This window comes from Pinus tabuliformis, chromosome 3_2 (assembly GCF_031772625.1).
Source record: "Pinus tabuliformis cultivar Carrire ecotype Pingquan chromosome 3_2, CPIR1, whole genome shotgun sequence".
In the NCBI taxonomy this organism is placed as follows: Eukaryota; Viridiplantae; Streptophyta; class Pinopsida; order Pinales; family Pinaceae; genus Pinus; species Pinus tabuliformis.
The window spans coordinates 1191430165-1191452280 of record NC_142302.1 but is presented as its reverse complement, the minus strand read 5'-3'; the positions used below and the strand labels follow the sequence as shown (position 1 = coordinate 1191452280).

The following is a 22116-nucleotide window of genomic DNA, read 5'->3' as shown; positions in this document are numbered from 1 at the left end:
TCATTCTCTCTATTCATTTCTTTGGTGATTTACAACTTAGAGCCTCGCTCTATTTATACAATCCCATGGTCTGTGGACAATGGGTGGACCTCTAAAGATAACAATACATTTACAAAAATGAGGACGGACAACCCTATGACTCATTTACAAGTTCGCGCTCTGCTCCCAAAAAACGTGGAGCCTTTGCATCGGATTTAGTCAAAATCTGGGCTTTAAGCCCCAAAACTTCCCTTGGGGGATCCCGCGCCCAACAGTACTCTACTAGTTAATGGTTAATGATGAATATTCTTGAGTAAATGTTGAAAAGTACAATAAATTATATGGTTGTCAAATCTTGTCTATAAAATTAAACATATATGTGCGGAGAGAGGCAAAATTATAGGTCACCTATGGATGGTAATGAACCTATTTTCCTTGTTGAAAGTATGGATAAGGTTGTAATTTTAGTTTTTGTTTCTATTTGAATTTGAAAGTGATTTTTGAGTTGATTAGTCTTGTCAAATACTCAAAAAGGGTTTTTCCCTCCAATCCTCTTGTTGTTTTCTTTTTCCTACGTTGAAAGAATAAAGAATTCAAGGACCCTAGTTATTTAGAGCATGGTGTTGTATTCAAAGGTTACTTTTTAATTTTCCTACAAAAAAATCAATAGATATATATATCTATATATATATATATATATAGATATATATAGATATATACTTTGGATGTAGGGACTAGGAAATTTTTTATATAACAACTCTTTTTTAAAAATTTTATTTATATTTTGTATACAAGCATAAGCTTTTAGGCTGAAAAGCGCAACCTTGAACTATATAAAAGTTAGCCCAAAATTTTTATAAATTGGAAATTAAACTGCATGCAAGTTTTGGGTTAGATCGCTGCTCATTGCAATCAACCCAACAAATCAAAGGTTTTCTAACAGGTTAAAGAAATCAAAAGTTACATGGTGATAACCTGTCAGAAAGTAGGATGGATAAACATCCCATCTCCAAATCGATGACCATGATTCATTTCGATAGGTACCCTCTTCTTTTCATAAACCACTCTGGGCACCCCTTAGAAGTGGTTAATGTGTTTGATGAAAACCATACATCATAAGTTTGTGATAGCTCATATACTTGTTAGGCGAGATGGGCAAGCAAGTGGGCCCTTTCATGTCATCAATGGAACACACCCCTCCATGTCATCTCCCGTACATGCATGTCACCCTTCCGTACCCCTTGTGTCATCAATATTTTTCATTTTTCCTACTTAGTACAAAAAATATGAAAGTTATTCTTGCCTATTATTTTCTTTGTCCTCCAGTTATAGAGTTACAATGACCAACATCCATAGTGCACATTGTCGATTCCACATTAGCCTTCAACTCTTCATAGTCTCCAGTTACTGGGTAACTCATTATTACACATTCTTCTGTTTTGTTTCATTCAAATTGTAAACATGGAAAAAACCCCAAAATCAACTAAAAAACTTGCAATCTCTATGATGTCTATTCATACTCCCCTTATGGACAAACAAACTGAAGTATATGATTCCCGCTACTCCTTGGACTTTTTGGAGATTCGAAAGGAAATTTTTTACCATTCCAATGACTCAAATCATCGTTTTCGAATTGTATAGTATGACCTTCATCATGTAATTGTCCCAAATACCTACAAATTCCATGAACTTATCAGTTGGTGTTGTAGCGGCTATAACCACCCTCCAAAATTTTTCTTTAGCTTCATTTTGGAGCCTCCCTACTGACCATCCTCAGCAACATTTCTTGCATCATCAAGCACATAGGCTTCAGTTGTTTCGTAGAGTTTTGATAGCCTATGCATGTAAGCTTGTTCCACCTCCTTCATAGGTTGATTTCTGAACTTAGTTTCAATTCTTGGTTGAGCAGCTCCCTCTAGGAATTGCACAATTCTAGAGGGGAACCATCCCTCCCTCCATAAATTGCACAAGCCAAGCTAGACACCTAGCTGGGCTCCAAAATTGCGTAATTCTTCCTGACAGTATTCCTCTCAAAAATTGTGAGACTCACTCTAGGACAAATGCTCAGCCCAGAAATTGCGCAATTCTGAGCAACAGTCACCTACTGCCCAGTAGCTAGCATAAATTGCAAAATCTAGCCAGGTAGCCTACTTGGCTCGGCAATTTCACAATGTAGTCAGACATGCTTCCTTGAGAAAATTGCGGGGTCTGACCCAGGACAGCTGCCCAACCCAGAAATTGCTTAATCCTGGGAGATAAACACCTATTCCTCCTAGAAATTGTGTAATCCCTCTAGGACTTCCATCTCTGCTCAGAGCAAAAACTGCACAGAGTTTCATCCCAAGCTCGTAGACCAATGCATGTGCCTTCAGGTTGATAAGTTCCCTCTGGGACCGAGAAAAATAGATTGCATGTATGCGCTGCTTTTCCCAAGGCATCAAGCAAAGGCATCCCTTGATTTAGGGATCTATGTTTTGCAGTTGGAGATTACATGCAATTCTCATTTTAGAAACCTCCCGCCAAGTGTCGTTTTTCCTAGATTTGTGGCATGCGCGTCATAACCTCTATTTTATCAAATCTTATCAACAAGACACTGCATAGCTCATTCCTCACATCAACCTTGCAGCTCTAACATCCCACATCACATCTAGGAGGCATCGACACATTCAACTCATTTTTCTCGAGGTAAGTCCACTTTTCATGTCTCACACTGCTATTCTGTCACTTTTTGTGAGTGTTGTCTGCTTGATTTCAATGAGCATTTTTTGTCGTTTTGATGTATGTTAACTTGTAAAAGCACCATTTCAGTTCGCGTCCATATCTCATTATTGTCACATGCATGACACTAATTTTGCACCAACAGTCACTGTTGCGGTGACCCGCTTCACACACATGCATGCTTTCCTATTTTTTGAATCCTGCACTTACTGTTTGCATGCATGATCATTCACTCATGTTTGCACTCAGCATCACCATGCATTCAGATTTCTCATGTTTTCAGTCCCCCGTCGACCAGTCTAGGCTGCCTTGGCCTGGACTGTGCCTTTCCTGAATAGTACTGCACATTTCTGGAAGTGAAGGGAGTGTCCTTCTGGTCCCATAAACTGTGCAATGCAGTTTGTAGTTGGATGTCACTACTGACTGCAACTGCGCATTGTGCAATTTCAGTCCTTAGCGGGCTAGGCTAGACTATGCATAATGTAGTTCCAACTATCAGTTAGCCTCCTAATAACCTGAATTGTGCCTCGCACATGTTTGGCAGTCAGTCTCCCAACCTCCCAGCAAAAATTACGCAACCTTCATGATCAATCACACAGGTATGTTACAAGTCAGTCCTCAAGTTTGTTTTGGTTTGCAACTGGCATATTGCTTGCCATGAGCGTTGCTATGTCTCCAGGTCTCACAGGTGTCATCCACCTCCAAAAAACACAAGTACGAAGGCTTCCAGGAGAGCAGAGTCAAAGACATAGTTAAGAGCGCAACTGGGGATGCAGTCGTTCAAGTGTCTATGAACTTTCCCATCCACAAAGACCTCAAGTTGTTCATGGACAAGGATATCAAGATGAATGGCAATGGCATCATAGCAAGCAACACCATTAGCAGCAAAAGGCATCATACCTACACATGACGAATGGAAGAGGAAGTTTGTTGACAACACAAAGGCAGAACAAAGTTGCAAGCTGAAGGAGATCCACTTATGATGAAAGCAACTTTGGAGAATGAGGCTATGAGGTGATGATGCAACACGAAGATCACACGAAGGCAGAGAGAGAAACAAAGGAGGAGTTGCATGTGCTGAAGTGACAACTCAAGGAAGAAAAAGAGTTGCACAAACAAGAGAATGAGTTGCAGTAGGAATAGGTATAGCAGGTGGCGTAACATGCACATATGGATGACATTGCACCCACACAAGTTACAGATACGTCCCAGCAGCTAGCATGGATTAGACAAGGTGAGAAGTGTAGTTGATCACATGCAAGGGAATTCAACAACATGCATGTCATTTGCACACACATGTGATCCCACCCATTTGGTGCACTCACCAAGGCAAAGACAAGAAGCAAGTCCAACTGGAGTTGAACATGTACTTCGACAAGTTGATGCACATAGTCACCACCACACACTTGGAGATCAACGCAGACACTATGCACCACACTCAAGACAATGATATGCATGCTATCAAATGAGTTGGATAGAGAGGCCATATCAATGTACCCAGATGCAACGGAGGCAAGAGTTTGCTTTTAGCAGGATGTCACCATTGACTGCATGGACACCATCATGGATGACCAAGATTAGCATCAGTTTGCCACCATCGACCAACACAAGGATGTAAGAGATTTTGTCTCACCACAACAGTCTGAGTGTTAGTAATGTCCTGCATGGATTTCTCAAGCTATTTTGTCTCACATGGGTACATGTGCAGATTGTATGTAACGTCTTGTCAAATGGAAGTTCAAGTGTGGATAGTTGAATGTAATAGTCATAGAGTAGCTGAAGAGTCATGAGGATAGATGAACAGTCACAAAGGGGAATGTCAAGGGTCATCTGACCCTCTATTATAAATAGAACCCCATAACTCATTGTAAAGGCTTTTGGTCAGTCAAGCTTCCAATAGGAGTATCTTAGAGAAAGTTTGGATAGTATTTTAATGATACTTGGCTTCTCCACTGTGCAGAGCTAGTATACCTCTTTGGAGGATCAGGCAACAGTGACTATAAGGTTCCGCTGTCGGAACTAATGGTTAGTCATGGTTGTATTGTATGACTAGAACTTACACTTCTTAATATAACAGAGCCAACATGTTTCATGCATATGTTGTATTGTATTCCAGCTATCTTATTTACTCTAAATGACATATGTATCTTTTTTCTTATGCATGCATGTGTAGCTATTTTCTATATATGTATGTATGAATCTTACTAAAATGTGTTGTTGGTTTAACCATCACTTTGGATTTCTAGCTTACTTTCCTTCCATGTTGTGATGCATATTTGCTTGTGTTTTCCCTTCATAACTACATACTTTCACAGGTTTCCAAGGGGCACACTCACCTCACCCTCCATGTGTTAGAACCTCTCATTCTCCTTGCTTGACTTGCTGCATATGTCACACCCTTACTACCAATAGGGAAATATTACTACCTCTATGCAAAACCACAATCAAGGAGTTACCATACGACCCATTGCTAGGACTCCTACACCAAACAGTCTGAGGTCTAATTGGGACTTCTTGCCAAGGAGTTCCCCTGACATGTTGGTGGGTATAGCGCCATCAAAATTTTTGGTGCTAGAAGGAGGACCAGATGAAAATATGTGTCCTCTCATCCTATTTTGTACCTTTTCACATCTATCATGGACTTTGTTACAACCACCCCTCCACGACGTTTTTCACATGTCGAACCTCTCAAAATCACGAGGGATGTTTTTGATCCTTTGTCTGAATTCACGTATGATGGTGAAGGAAAAGTGGCCTAGCCTATGTTATTACATGACTTCCTTGCCATGCTTGATGAGGAAGATGGATGTTCTGATGAATAGGCCAATTTACTACTTGCATACACACTTCGTGAATCCCCACTACAGTGGTGCTGCAGTCTATCGACTAACAGTGTGTACTCACTTGAGCATTTCTTTGATATCATTGAAGATACTTTCCATCATTTTGATCTAGAAAATCTTTACCAAAAACTATTACAACAACGGAAGGCCCTGCATGAATCACCAGATGATTTTTGGCAGCAATTCTGTGTTTTGCAGTTTCAAGCTCTAAAAAGCCAGATGAAATTTTAGTATCTCATGAACAAATTTGAATATTTCCTTATCAAACCTGTCAATCTCAAGAATAAATTTGAGCCCAAGCCTCACTCATCATACTTCAGTAATGGAGTTGTGCAATCACAGATGGATATGGTCATTGTCACGAGTGACTATCTACCATCCCCTCATCAAACAACTCCACCAATGCAAATTAATGTGGGAGGGCATGCACACACATATGTTCAACTGTCACTTCCTCCCAACATCACTTCGCTTAATTTTTGTGTAGATTTGGTTGTGATTCCTTCACATTGTCACATGCATTTTGTACCTCAACCTCTGTCTTCGTACAAGCATGATCCTCCAGATGATATTGTCTTGTGTTCTTCCATTCTGGACTCTACACTTGTTGTGAATGAGGACCAAGCCATCGGCAAAGTTGGTGTTGCACGACCGACATGTTCTATCATTCATGAAGAGTATGACTGGGAGCTTGAGAATCAACACTTAGCGAAGGATGACTCCCTTCTATCCGAGCCTCCTCCATTCTTTCCTGACATTTTTGGTGAAACTTCCATCCTTTATTTCGCATGTGTATCTCCATCTACTGATGCACCCATTTTTTATCATTCGCAGTACACATTGGATGTCAATCCATCATCCGACAATGGAGAGGATAAACTATTCATTAAAAATCCACTTGACTTTTCATCTGCCTTTTCTGGAAACACAAAGGGTGAATTTGTCCGCTTCTCATCTACCCCTCTATTTGATTTATCAAATCATGAGGATGTCGATTAAATCATTTAATTTTTTTTATCATAGTTGTCATTATCTATTTACTCTCATATTCGATCATGATGAGGATTCTATCGCAACTGATTTTTCAAAGCCACCTATTTATGATGATCTATTTGTTGACGAAGTTGAAACCCCCCAGACTGTAGAGGCACTTCAGCCCGAGCTGATGGTTATGTCAGGCCCTTGTTGTCCTAAGGTTGGTTTCACTACCAATTAGGAAATTTTTGAAACACCCAAGGCTCCTCATCACTCATATGTACGCATTAAAGATCAATCTCACACATAGATCATACTTACTCCACTCAAACTACACAATCCCATTGCTGATGCATTGTAGGAATCTTACATTGCAAGCACATGTGTATGAAGAAAGTTGTATTTGTTTCTTTCGTTTGCTTGCATGTCATAGTCAAGAGTATTCATATGCTTCACATTTGTGCGTAGCGTCACACAGCACAATGAAAAGTCCATGGACTGTATGTCATGCACTTGCACTCACTTATATTCTGTGGACACTTTTAAACTTGGATTGTGTTTGTCTTCATTGTTATATCTTTCATGTTTCCTGGTTCACAAAGCTATGTTGTTCATGAACCATGCCTTCACCAACATGGGTCAACCAATGTGCCAATGGCTGCATTGGAAGTATCACTTCACGTGATTAGGCCCATGCACCGTTAGCTTAGGAGTAGGAGTAGTGTTTTCTTTTGGTTGTTTTCTTGCATGCTTATTTGCTTACTTACCTGGCATTTTTGTTTGTCTGCTTGCCTATTTGCTTACTTTATTTGCTTTCTCATTTACTTCTACTTTTGTTGTGTTGTTGTTTATTTTCTTGTTTTTCACTTGTAGGTTAGTTTCACATGAAACCATCTGTGAATCTTGAAACAAGTTGGGTAAAGTACAAGAGAACTTGTATAGTTATCAACATTTGGTTATTTGTTGTCTTCTCTCTTATGTAAGAACTTTTAATCTTAAGTCCATGATACGTCGATGGAAAATACTTACTATTCAAAGTAAACCTTGGTGAAAACACAATGCTTGCGTGCTAACTAGTGTTAGGGTCCCACCCTAACCCCCTTATTTATGTCTTGGGATCACGTCATAGTCAAGAGTCAATAAAGCCCATATTAATATTTGTAAGTGGTTAACCCGCAATTAATGACAGGACCACAGTTAGTTGCAAATGGGCGGAAGTATTAGATAGATGGTAAATAGGCGGTAGTATTAGATAGATGGTATTAATAAAACCCACGATATTGGCTCGTGGTATTGCATGTATGAGTCATATATAAAGGATAGAGACTCCCTGCGAGGAGCATTGTGTCTTGTTTTGTAATCGAGCTCTGCTCTATTGGAGGTTGCCCCCTCGAAGAGGCCTGTGAACATTTCTCTCTGAATAATAAAATCATTGCTATTCTGTGTTCTGGGTATATTTTCTTCGCATACTCTGTGTTCTCAGTATCTTTTCTTCGCTTGGGTATTGCTTTGCAGGTTAAGAGCATAACAAGTGGTATCAGAGCACTTTCCAGGGCTCGGTGGGATCTCCAAATTTTAGCAAAAAAAAATTTTTGGCTAGAGACGTGTTCCGGCGTCTTTAAACCACGGGATCTGTCGTTAAGCGCATAAACCTGCGGATTTGGGGAGGCATGCACGCAGGAAATACAAGAGGTGGTCACGTCTGTTGGACTCCCTTGTAACCCCTATGGGTATCCCTTCGAGTAGTAGCGCATCAGACAGAACCGCGCACGGACTGTCTTCCACGTACCCTCTGGGTATATAGGAAGCCCCCTAGCTCCCTTGAAACCTCACCATAGATAAACCTTCGGCCGTCTTGTGGCTACAGTACACCGAGAACAGCACTCGGAGAGATTACTCACCCGTACGATAGGGTAGTCGGGTTGTACGGCTAAGGGTACGGTCGATCCTCCTTAGTTAGAGCCCTGAAACATTGGGCCGAGTACTACTGTCAGACCCTTATGTATATTGCGATCTGTAGCACCTGACACTCCCCAAGACCATAGTTCCCTTTCTATTGGGGGATCACACATCATCTATTCCAGATCGGCAGCAGCAGTTGTTCCACCATTCAGATCTCTCAGATCCACCAGATCGGATATTCCAGATCAGCAGCAGCAGTTGTTCCACCATTCAGATATCTCAGATCCACCAGATCGGAGTAGTTGTGAAGGGTTCCTGTACCTGGATATAATTTTCGCAGGACTTTTGGCGGCATTGACAGTTTGAGGATTTGGCGACTGCAGTATTGATCAGGAAGGAGTAAAACTCCGTTAGGAGTTTTCCAAAAAAAAAAAAAAAAGTCTGAGATCTTCCGAAGTGCTTATTTTTGACCTAGCCCATCAGCATCAGGACAACGAGCTGAGCACGGTGGTACCATTCAATTTCTTAGAAAAAAAAAATTTGGCGGTCCCAATTTTTCATCAAGTTGGTGTATGGTAGAAACTAGAGCTCAAGCAATGGCCAATGAAAGACTAGACAAACTTGAAACAGATATGAACGAGCTCAAAAATACGCTTGATGACCTATCAAGCCTGGTATGGCAAGCACTCGATAAGGGCAAGGAGCCAGCTCTTGAGGTACCCTATAATGACCATATACACCATGAGGGTGAGTCTAGCCACTCTCCTCACGTCTGGCACACCCATCCACCACCTCCCAAGTTGGATAGTCAGCGACCTCCCAAGTTGGATATGCAGAAATTTGATGGTTCTAACCCGTCCGCATGGCTAGCACAAATGGAACAGTATTTCAAATTGAATCGTCTCCAAGATGATTGGACTAAGATTGGAGTGGGGACCATGTACTTGGACAATGAACGATGACAATGGGCGGAATGGCATCAACGTCGCAATGCACCTTTTTCGAGTTGGGCCCAATTTTCCAAAGCTCTTCGGGATCGCTTTGAACAGGGAGACTCCTTTTTGGGCCGTCTCACTAAGCTCCGACAGACGGGTACAGTGGATGAATATATCACCGCTTTTGAAGCCTTGGCCTTCCACACTCAGCATCTCTCAGATGAGTTCTACACGGAATGTTTTATCAGTGGTCTTAAAGAAGCCATCAAAGCTCAAGTTCTACTCCACCACCCTCCCACATGGACGGAGGCTTGCCAGGTAGCCCGTAAGGTGGAGCGTGCCATAACAGCCCAATACAGCCACCCCAATTTCCCCACTAAAGGTCGTCCCCCACAAGCTCATACCACGACTCAGACACTTAAGGTCCAAAAGGTGTCACCTCAGGAAATGGCCGAGAGAAGGAAGCAAGGACTATGTTACTACTGTGATGAAAAATATTCCCTTGGGCATAAATGCAAGGAGCCCAAGTTTTTTCAAATAGATGCCCCTGACTACAGCTCCACCGAGGAAGATCCACCTCTTGAGGAACAGGAGGCGATCGAAGAAGACAACCAAAAGGAGATTGTATCTGATGACCCAGTTATTTCGCTCAATGCGTTGGCAGGAATCTCTTCCCCTCAAACTCTCAAAATCAGGGGTTTTCTTAAACATCGCCCAGTAATAGTCTTGATTGATAGTGGAAGTACCCATAATTTCATCCATCAAAAAATCGCCGAAGCAGCGCATTGTTATGTACGGGCAGTCTCTAACTTCCAGGTCCAAATTGCAGATGGGGGCACAATGAAATGTGAAGGCCGCTGTGAAAATGTCAAACTTCAAATGGGGGATTATCAGTTGAAAACCCACATGTTTGCCATACACATGGGGGGATGCGACATTGTCCTAGGTGCTGAATGGCTCTGCACCCTTGGGCCAATCACAATGGATTTCCAGGAGTTATATATGAGTTTTAAGTAGAACAACTCCACACATACCCTCCGTGGACTTCAGGCAGGAGCCCCCTCTATCATCAGCTCACATAGGATGGAAAAATTGTTAAAAAAGGGCCATCATGGAGTGGTAGCTCAATTTAATGCCATCCAGGTAGTAGACACCATGTCTCCGCCAGTTCATATTGAGATGCAACAGATTTTAAATAAACATCGAACAATCTTTGACAAGCCTCATGAGCTTCCACCCTCGCGAGGGGAACATGATCATAGCATCACATTGGTTCCAAGGGCCCAACCCCCATATGTGCGGCCATACAGATATCCGTTCACCCAAAAGAATGAAATAGAAAAAATCATCAAGGAATTGTTGGAAGCAGGTGTCATTCGTCCCAGCATTAGTCCTTATTCATCCCCAGTGGTCATGGTCCTCAAGAAAGATGGGGAGTGGCGGATGTGTCCCGACTTCAGGGCCCTCAATAAGTTAACAGTCAAAGATAAATTTCCCATCCCAGTGGTTGATGATTTGCTGGACGAACTCAATGGGGCTCAATTCTTCACTAAGTTGGATCTTCGCTCAGGCTATCACCAAATTCTCATGAAGGAAGTCGACATTCCCAAGACAGCTTTCAGAACTCATGAAGGCCATTATGAGTTCCTTGTCTTCTTCGATGACATCCTCATCTATAGTGGCACTTGGGCGGCACATCTTCAGCATGTAGATCTACTCTTGCAACTGCTCCGAACACATAAATTATTTGTCAAGATGTCTAAGTGTTCGTTTGGCATGGAAGAAGTTGAGTATTTGGGCCACATTGTGGGGCGCGAAGGTGTCAAGGTGGACCCCAAAAAGATCCAAGCAATGCAAGAATGGCCTCAACCTAAGACCTTGAAAAGCTTGAGAGGATTTTTGGGTCTCACAGGCTATTATCGTAAATTTGTCCGCAACTATGGCCGCATAGTGAAGCCCCTAACGCAACTCCTAAAGAAAAATTCCTTCTTCTGGAATGAGGAAGCACAACAGGCATTTACCGCTCTAAAAACCGCCATGTGTTCCACTCCTATCTTAGCACTACCAGACTTCACCAAATCATTTGTCATTGAATGTGATGCTTCGGGAACAGGTATTGGAGCGGTCTTAATGCAGGAAGGGTGACCATTGGCCTTCACCAGCCAACAACTAAGTGGGAAGAATCTGGGCCAATCTACCTACGAGAAGGAAATGATGGCCATCTTACATGCAGTCGAGACCTGGAGACCTTACTTGTTGGGGCGACGTTTCCAAATCCGCACAGATCATCACAGTCTTAAATATTTTTTGGAGCAACACCTATCTTCCCCTCAACAAAATAAATGGTTAGCCAAAATGCTGGGATATGATTATGAGATCATTTACAAGAAAGGGAAAGACAACAGGGTAGCAGATGCATTGTCACGCCAATTTGAGGAGGAAAGTACTCTGCTCGCAATTTCCCTCCCCATTCCAGACTGGATTGAAGAGGCTCGCAGGGAATGGTTTTTACATCCAGGGCTCTCCCAACTCATTTCTCAATTGCAGGTAGATCCTAATTCCAGCAAGGGCTACTCGTGGAAGAATGATATTCTTCGCTACAAGGACAGAGTCGTAATATCGCCAACATCCACCCTCAAAAGTCGCATTTTGGTAGAATTGCACTCATCTCCCATTGCAGGACATTCGGGCTTTCAGAAGACGTATGCTTGCACCAGAAGATCATTTTGTTGGACCGGCATGAAACAGGACATCCTTACTTTCGTAGCAGAATGTGATGTCTGTCAATGCCACAAAGGGGAAACCATCAACACACCAGGCACATTACAACCATTGCCCATTCCGGCGTAAATTTGGACAGAGGTTTCCATGGATTTCATTACAGGTCTTCCAAAGTCTGGGAACAAGTCAGTCATCATGGTGGTTGTGGACCGACTGTCGAAGTATGCTCATTTCTGTGCCCTACCCCACCCATTTACACCAACCTTGGTTGCTCAAACTTTCATGGATCAGATCTTCAAATTGCATGGCATGCCCACTTCTATTGTATCCGACCGTGACCCAATCTTCACCAGTAATTTTTGGCAGGAGATCTTCAGAATACAAGGCACTCAACTCAAACTCAGTACTTCATATCATCCGCAAACAGATGGTCAAACTGAAGCCGTCAACAAATGTCTAGAAACCTACCTTAGGTGTTTCACTTCAGAAAAGAAACACCTTTGGGTACAGTGGTTACCTCTGGCAGAGTGGTGGTATAACACCAACTATCATGCCACCACCAAAATGACTCCCTATGAAGCAGTCTATGGACAACTTCCGCCTTCCCCTACTTCTTATCTCACGGGGTGCTCCAAAGTACAAGCCGTGGATCAACTCCTACAACACCACGCAACCATGCTTGCCCATCTGCGCGAGAATCTTCATCAAGCTCAGAACCGTATGAAGCAACAGGCTGACCAACATCGCTCAGAGCGCCAATTTCAAGAAGGGGATCAGGTCTTTTTGAGGCTGCAACCATATAAGCAAACATCACTCAAAGACAAGGGTTGTCAAAAGCTCTCCCCAAAATTCTATGGACCATACCAAGTACTTCAGCGCATTGGAGAAGTGGCTTACAAGTTGGCTTTGCCACCTACAGCAAAAATCCACCCAGTTTTCCATGTATCGTGCCTCAAGAAAGTGATTGGGAACAATTGTCAAGTTCAAACCAGTCTACCTGAATTGGACGAAGAAGGGTCAATCTGGCTTCAGCCTGAACAGGTTCTAGACACACGAGACAAGCACCTGCGCGGCCGCATGATTAAGGAGGTCCTCGTCAAATGGAAAGACACCTCTCCGGAAGATGCAACTTGGGAACCAGCCACTATTCTTCAGCAGTTTCCGCAGCTTCAGCCTTGAGGACAAGGCTAGTCTTAAGGGGGAGGGCATGTTAGGGTCCCACCCTAACCCCCTTATTTATGTCTTGGGATCACGTCATAGTCAAGAGTCAATAAAGCCCATATTAATATTTGTAAGTGGTTAACCCACAATTAATGACGGGACCAAAGTTAGTTGCAAATGGACGGAAGTATTAGATAGATGGTAAATAGGCGGTAGTATTAGATAGATGGTATTAATAAAACCCACGATATTGGCTCGTGGTATTGCATGTATGAGTCATATATAAAGGATAGAGACTCCCTGCGAGGAGCATTGTGTCTTGTTTTGTAATCGAGCTCTGCTCTATTGGAGGTTGCCCCCTCGAAGAGGCCTGTGAACATTTCTCTCTGAATAATAAAATCATTGCTATTCTGTGTTCTGGGTATATTTTCTTCGCATACTCTGTGTTCTCGGTATCTTTTCTTCGCTTGTGTATTGCTTTGCAGGTTAAGAGCATAACAACTAGTGTCACCTACTCTAGTCAGTTGTTTTTGGGTTAACCCTTGGCAGCTCAGTCAAGTAGAGTAAGGTGAGGGGGAAAACCTTAACAAGCACATCAGAAGTATAAATAAACTACTTCTCTAAAGGGAAAGCTCCTATTCTCTCAATAAGTCGGGAAATCTCTTCCGCCTCTGAAATGAATAAGTGTTATGCACAGTAATGAAAAATGAAAAATGAAAAGTGAAAATTTCAAAAATGAAAAATGAATAAGGCAAAAGAAGAGAAAGGCTTTTGGTGTAGAGAGGTGATGCAAGTAACTCCACTGGGGTACTAACCAAGCTCACTGGCAGCAGAGTCATGCTTGTGTTCCTGTGTGACTCTTCCAGGGTATTGTCTAGGCTCGCTGGCAGTGGAGCAACATCAAAGATGAAACTAAAACTCTAACGACTATATGTTGTGCTATTCAACAAACCCCCCCATTTATTGATGTAATAGCTAATATTCTATTAATAAATGGGGACCCTTTGATAAAATCCTTCAAAAATAAGTTTAGCACTTAGACACTTTCTTTTTAATCTTTTTTAAGAATAAAACAAGATATCAAATTAGTACCCTTTGAAAACTATCAATTCTCGCTTTTTTGCATACCGCCAGACCAAGTGTGTCAAAATCCTTGTTAACAAAGAAAAACCTGTGAATTGTGATCAAAGGGATCACTGCGCTTAACTTAAATATCATTGTGCTTTTCATTTAAATCTAAGACCTATGACATTTGCTATTTAATAAAGCTCGTATCACAATCGCACATCGGCGCTCACAAAGGATGCAAACCCAAAAAGTATGTTGAAATGTGTGAAATTCGATATCGCGATAGGACAAGTCAACCTTACCACATCGCGTCAAGATACTTAAAAAGGGCTAAATCTTATGAATTGCGCGATCTTGCGAAATGTGATAGAAGCTTGGACCTGATAGAAGCCAATGTCCCAAATGGTACTTAAATCTGCCATGTAGTGAAAAGCACTTTATAAGGTAATTACTCTTTCAAACAAGATACACTCTAAGTAAAATTATATACTTCTTATCCCGCATCTCACATCCCACAAAATCCTAAAAAACTTTGAGAAAGTGCACAGACAAATATGCGATAATGTGATTTGCGATATTGCATCATAATCACAAAATCGACATTCTCGCAACTTAAGTCCACCACCTTAAAAGTTTTCCTTCCCATTTTGTGATGTGGTACATTAATGATCAATAAAGGAAGTGATAAGGGACCATTAGTGGCTATTTAATATAGGTTAATGGTATTTATATTAAAAATCGGCTCGATGTGATACGATATCTTTTCATCTATGTTTGATTAAAACTCCTTTATTGTCACCTTTTCAGGTTATCTGTGTCATTCATTCTCATTGTCATTCTTACTTGTGTTTATTTGATAACTTTCGCTTTGCTCCATTTCAGGAAAAATCTGCAAGGAGCATTTTTAGAAACAATGGGAAAGAAGGGAAAGAAAGCTGCATTCGAGAAATCATAAATGATTCCTCTTGTCTCCGATACTACGTGTAGCAGAGATGAAGTAACTACAACATGGGAGGCCATGTACAACTTGTTAGAAGAGTAGCATCCCAGGCCACTGGAAACAAAGGCCACAACAAATTCCTAGGAGTCATCTAATGCCTCCTATTTCGAGATGGCATGCTCTTTCTTGCACCGCATAGATGCACGACCAAAGATAATCCCATATACGAACATGGTTGAATGGGTAATTTACGAGGTAGAAATTGTAGAGCGAACATTCAAGAATCACAAGCAAGAGGTTATGGGGTATTTTTTAGCAGAAATCCTATGACTCATATAGCATTTACCAGAGCCACATAAGCTCTACAACAAATAATTCCTTAAGAAATTTGCCAAGGAAAATGAAGACTCAGCAGATGTCACGCAAACCTGGACAACAAATGAAGGTAAGCTCAAACGGGATAAAACAGGTATGTACTCTATGACATCCATTTCCCCCCCTCCTAGTTTCGCAGAAGAAATGCTATGTATATTATTCGGTAAACCAAATAGCACCAAGTTTTTCCTAGAATGGCTCCCATTGAAAGATGCAGTAGTGAATGCATCAACAATGAATTGGGCTCAAATTCTATCAGAAAATTTGTCTAAGGCTATTATAGAATATATAAGGAAGATAAAAGTTAAAAATAATTAATATTATTTTGTATTAATGGAGAAAATGGTTACATTGTTGTAACGTTCTCCCTAGTTTAGGATTAGTTCCTAAAGTTTAGGGGTTTGGATGCAACTTCCTAATTCCTAGTATTGTATTTAATGATGTAATCTTTCATTGATGGGTAATAGAGTGTACGAGAGTGATCTCTCTGTTTTTGGTGAGTGTAGTCTCCAGGTGCAGGCCACACCTGAGAGCTACATCTCTTTCTTTTCAATTTTGTTCACATTTTATCTTGGTATCAGAGCTCAGATTGGGTGATCCTGATCTTTTGTCACCTTTGTGGCTGAAGTGCCTTTGTAGCTAGCTTACCTATGTGGTAGAATTGCCTGTGTAGCTTGAAGTGCCTTTGTGGTTGTGTGTACACAAGAGCTCTGTGCTCAATTGAGAAGGTGGACTGCAGAACACCTGGCCCGGACTCGAATATTTTTTCTAAGTAGAAAGGAGATTGGCGCACTTTTCGCGCTGACAGTAGCGCCAGGAGAGGGAATTGGCGCGATTGTTTACAGATTAATTGCGCCAGAGCACCAGAACACCCGATTGGCGCGGAATTTTACTGATTAATCGTGCCAGCAAAATTACTCTAACCGATTTTTAATTGGCGCAGATTTTTCGCTCAAGAAAGTGCCGATACAAAAGAGGACGCGCCAATCTTCCTTCAAGGGGATCTTCGGGGAGCCTCAACTTCGTTTGGCGGTTTACAAGGGGTGCAGATCGGCGAAGTTGCAGATCTATCCGGGAGAGGCAGATCGGATCAATTTTGATCAGATCAGTTCTTCGGCTGTATTGAAAACGCCGAATTTTCTCATTGGAGCGGGATTGCCAGACACTATAGATCGGTGGCAGAGGTGACAAATCGATCTGGCAGGTATTGTTTTTTGCTGTTGGGTAGATTCATTTTGTAGATCTGGTCAGAATGAGTAATACGATGGAATCTTACCTTAACGAGTCTGGTAAACTTAATGGATCTAACTTCACGAATTGGAAGTTTAAGATCCAGACCTTGCTCAAGGTTGTGAATACTTGGTCCATAGTTACAGGCGATGAACAGAAGCCAAACGCAGGGCCACAGGAGCAAGATTGGGAAAAATGAGAGAACAAGGCCAAAGTCTTGTTGAAGATGTCTGTGAAGGACAATGTTATTGCGCACATCAGAGACTGTAAAATGTCCGCGGACATCTGGATGAAAATCAAAAATCTATATGACCCAGAATACAAGCCGAGTCTTGGCACTTAAAAGCAAGCTATTTTCAATGAGGATGGACGAAAGGGAGACTGCTACTACATTTGTTGCGCGAATTAAAGATGTGAAAGACGGATTGGGGGCCATCGGAGTGACGGTGTCTGATGAAGATCTTGTCACAATCACAATGAACGGGATGCGAGATGATTTTCAAACGTTCATCACTAGATTGTCGGCAAGGGAGAAAGTGCCCACATTTGATTATCTCACAGGGATCTTGCAACAAGAGGAGGAGCAGCGGCAGAACTTGAACCCCCAGAGTGATGATCTTGCGCTGATGGAGAAACGACGATCATTCAAAGGAAAGTAGTCATAGCAGGAACCAAAGCAGAAAGGAGGAACATCACATAAGAATTCACATTCTCATAAAGGTATGCTTGCAAATCATTCTGAAAAGAAACGTTATTATTGTGGAAAGAAGGGTCATATACAGAGTGAATGTTATAAGAAGCACGCTGATGATGCAAAGAGGAGGTAGGCAAATGCAAAGCACAAAGGATAATTTGTTGAAGAAGAAGACTTCAGTCATGAATTTTGATTGTTCACAGTCGACTCTGCCCTTTCAGCATCTAATGAGGACGATATTTGGTATGTCGATTCCGGAGCATCCTCTCACATGACAGGTAAAAAGGAATTTTTTGATAGTCTTGAAGAAAGTATAAATGGATCAAAAATATACCTAGGAGATGATAGTGGATACGAGATTAAAGGTCATGGGGTAATTTCAGTTAAGTTACCAAATGGAAAAATCAGTCACCTTACAAATGTTTTATATGTACCTGGAATTAAGTAAAATCTGATATCTGTATCCATGATGGCTGATCAAGATATGCAAGTTGAGTTTTTCAAGACTCATTGTGTGATAAAGGATTGCAGGAATGAAATAGTTGCAACAGGAATGCGACTTGGAAGCCTATACAGACTGGATGCAAAAAGTATACCAAAGCAAGCCATGGTTGCAGGAGGATCGACAGCCGAACAACTCTGTCATCAGAGGTTCGTTCATTTGAATTTGTAGGACCTCATGTTATTGCAGAAGAAAGGTATGGTTGAGGGACTCCCTATCTTTCGTAATATTCAGTTAAATTGTGATGGTCGTGCCTTAGGAAAAATGCATAGAGAAAAGTTTCCTGTGCATGATAGGAGGAAGGAAACAAACATTTTAGAACTAGTGCACACTGATGTATGCGGCCCTATGCAGACAAGGTTGCTAGGAGGAGCATATTATTTTTTGTTATTTACTCATGACTGCACTAGATATTCATGGGTTTATTTTTTGAACAAGAAAAGTCAGACTTTCCAGTGCTTTATAGAATTTAAAACCTTGGTGGAAAAATAGTTTAGTAAGAGTATAAAAATTCTCCGATCTGATCAAGGGGGAGAATACAAGCTAAAGGAATTCATGCAATTCTGCAAATCTCATGGGATTGTTCAGTAGTATACAGTTCCACACACACCACAGCAGAATGGAGTTGCAGAGTGCAAAAACAGAACCTTGGTGGAGTGCGCAAGGAGCATGCTACAAGGTAAGGGTTTGTCTAATAGTTTTTGGGCAGAGGCTATCAACACTATTGTATATTTGAAGAACAGAAGTCCTACCAGGTATCTTGGCTTCAAAACCCATTTTGAAGCTCTATATGGATTTAAACCAGCAGTAAACCATCTAAGAGTATTTGGGTCAAAAGCATTTGCCCATATACCCAAAGCTGATAGGAAGAAATTAGACCCCAAAGCAGTTAAATGCATCTTTGCTGGTTATGGCACAGAATTTAAAGCATATAAATTATACAATCCTGAGTCTCGTAAGACATTTGCAAGCAGGGATGTAGTGTTTCATGAACAGGTACAGGAAGGGAAAGATGACGTTGGTGATGATTGGCACATTCCATTGTTGTTGGAGGAAAGCAGCGAGGATGAAAGAGAGCAGGAGCAGAAAGAAGAGAAAAAAGAAGAAGAGCAAGAAGGTGATAATGCAAGCCCAGTTATAGCAGAAGAAAACAAATTTGAGGTAAGTCCTCTACCGAGGAGATCAGGTAGGAAGACTCAATTACCATTAAAATTGAGAAACTATGCTTTGACTTCAAAGGTTTTGAACATTGTAGAACCCTCTAATTACAAAGAAGCTAGTCAATTTAAGGAATGGAGCGCTGCAATGAATGAAGAGATGGAATCAATTCTTAGAAATGATACTTGGGATTTAGTTGAGCTGCCTAAGAATAAAACACCCATAGGATGTAAATGGCTATTTAAACCAAAAATGAATGCAGATGGAAGTATAGAGAAATTAAAAGCTAGGCTGGTTGCAAAAGGATACTCACAGCAGGAAGGTATAGATTTTGATGATACTTTTGCACCTGTAGCAAAGTTAAATACAATCATAATGCTTATTGCTTTAGCTACTAAATGTAATTTGGAATTACACCAGCTTGATGTTAAATCTGCATTTTTAAATGGTGATTTAAAAGAGGAAATTTAATTAGTACAGCCAGAAGGGTTTGTAAAGCAGGGGCAGGAACATCTTGTTTGCAGATTGAAAAAGGCTTTATATGATTTTAAGCATGCACCCAGGTCTTGGTACGAAAAGGTTGATTCTTTCTTTATAGAGCATGGCTTCCATAGAAGTTTAAATGACCCAAATTTGTATACCAAGTACAATAATTAGGGGCAGATTATTTTGATTTCTTTGTATGTGGATGACATGATTATAACAGGAAATGCAGATTATTTAATCAGAGGAATCAAAAGGCTTATGGCACAAGTTTTTGAGATGAAAGATCTCATAAGCCTTCACTACTATCTGGGATTAGAAGTATGAAGAGATACTGGGCAAACTTTTCTTACCCAAGGGAAGTATGCTAGAAATCTGTTGGAAAAGTTTGGTATGAATCAGTGTAGATCAGCAGCGACACCTTTGCAGCAGAATCTGAAATTGAGCAGTGACGATGGCACTAAAGAGGTTGATGCCACAATGTACAGACAGCTGGTTGGTAGCTTGATATATCTTACAACAACCAGACCTGACTTGGCATACTCTATTAGTGTATTGATCCAATTCATGTCGAAACCGCTTGAAAGTCACTGGGTAGCAGCAAATAGCGTGTTGAGGTATCTTTGTGGTACTATTAATTATGGTATTTTATACACTGATGTATCTGATGTTACTCTAGCAGGTTTTTCAGACTCAGACTGGGCAGGTAACTTGGATGATCGGAGGTCCATCACAAGTTACGCATTCAACATAGGATCCGGGGTCATAGCATGGAGCAGCAAGAAGCAGAATACTGTAGCCTTGTCATCGTGTGAAGCTGAGTATCAAGCATTGTGTGCAGCGACGTGTGAAGTGATCTGGTTGAGAAGGCTTCTCAAAGATGCAGGAAAAGAATAGAAGAATCCCACTTCCATCAAAAGCGACAACCAGAGCACCATTAAATTAGCATACAATCCAGTGTTTCACAAAAACACCAAACATATAGACACTCAGTTCCATTTTGTTAGAGAGAAAATACAGTCAAAAGAAATTGTTGTTGAATATTGTAAAACTTGTGACAATGTGACTGATATTTTTACAAAGCCTCTTGCATGAGTGAAATTTGAATTGTTTAGAAAGATGCTAGGAGTCCAGGAGAACCCTTTCTCCATTAAGGGGGGGAGTTAAAAATAATTAATATTATTTTGTATTAATGGAGAAAATGGTTACGTTGTTGTAACATTCTCCCTAGTTTAGGATTAGTTCCTAAAGTTTATGGGTTTGGGTGCAACTTCCTAATTCCTAGTATTGTATTTAATGATGTAATCTTTCATTGATGGGTAATAGAGTGTACGAGAGTGATCTCTCTATTTTTGGTGAGTATAGTCTCTAGGTGTAGGCCACACCTAAGAGCTACATCTCTTTCTTTTCAATTCTGTTCACATTTTATCTATAAATTCTTCTCTAAGAGTGTTTCCCCCCTTTTTCATGAGTGCTTTTGTAATGGATGCAATCTATTTTAGTTATAAGTTTCCTAATATGGGATGGAAGTGGATTGTACAGGACCCATTTCCCATCCATATGTACCATAAGATTTTGTGGGAATCTCAATTTCACCCCCATTTTTATAAAATATGTCAAGGACTTATGCTACCCATCCATAAAGAAGTGTATAATAGAACCTCCCCTAGGTTTTCTAAAGAGGTCGAGATAGATATCCTTCCAGTAGCCAAATGGTTTGGGGAAGAAACCTTTACCTACATCAGAGTATTTGAGAGCATCACTTCACCGCATGTTCCCCCATATTACGTCCCCAACAAATTAATGGCCAGATAAATAGCCTACCAAACAGCAGGGGAAGGTGGATCAAGTAGAGGACTGAAAGAGTAGAATATGGCCATTTGGACTAAATTCCCATTACAATGTGGTTCATTTGTGCTACATGATTTTGGACATGCATGTAAAGAAGCATAGATTATTAAATCTCTGAAATTAGCTACACTTTCGGGAAGGCAGTATGACCCAAACGACACTGTTAAGAATTTTACTACTATGGTAAAAGTAAAGTCGTTCACCCATGAAGGGGATGCCTTTGATGACCTCTTCCTACAAGCAGAAACATATTCACAAGTGTTGCAATTAGCATCAGAAATGTTAACCCCATATTTTCTTAGGTATTTCCATGTATATAGGGAAAAAATATTATTGAAGGTCCCATTGGACCTATTGCAGATAGAATCAATAATGGAGCCAACTCCCAGTGTAAGCTTGGAGGAAAACTTGAAAAGAAACTCTGAAGAAGAAACCCAAGAGAGATCCACGCATGATTCAGAGCACTTAGAGTAGCAATCTCAAAATGGAGGAGGAAACAAAAATAAAGAGTCTCATAATGACACAATTGGAACCACAGAAGAGACAACCAAGAAAACCTCAGCAAAGAAAGCAAGAAGAAA

At 41.0% G+C, this 22116-nt stretch overlaps 1 pseudogene; it reads right to left on the bottom strand.

The window, feature by feature from the left end:
- The window catches only part of LOC149184983 (uncharacterized), a 140970-nt pseudogene that overhangs the window by 82807 nt on the left and 36047 nt on the right, over positions 1–22116 (bottom strand).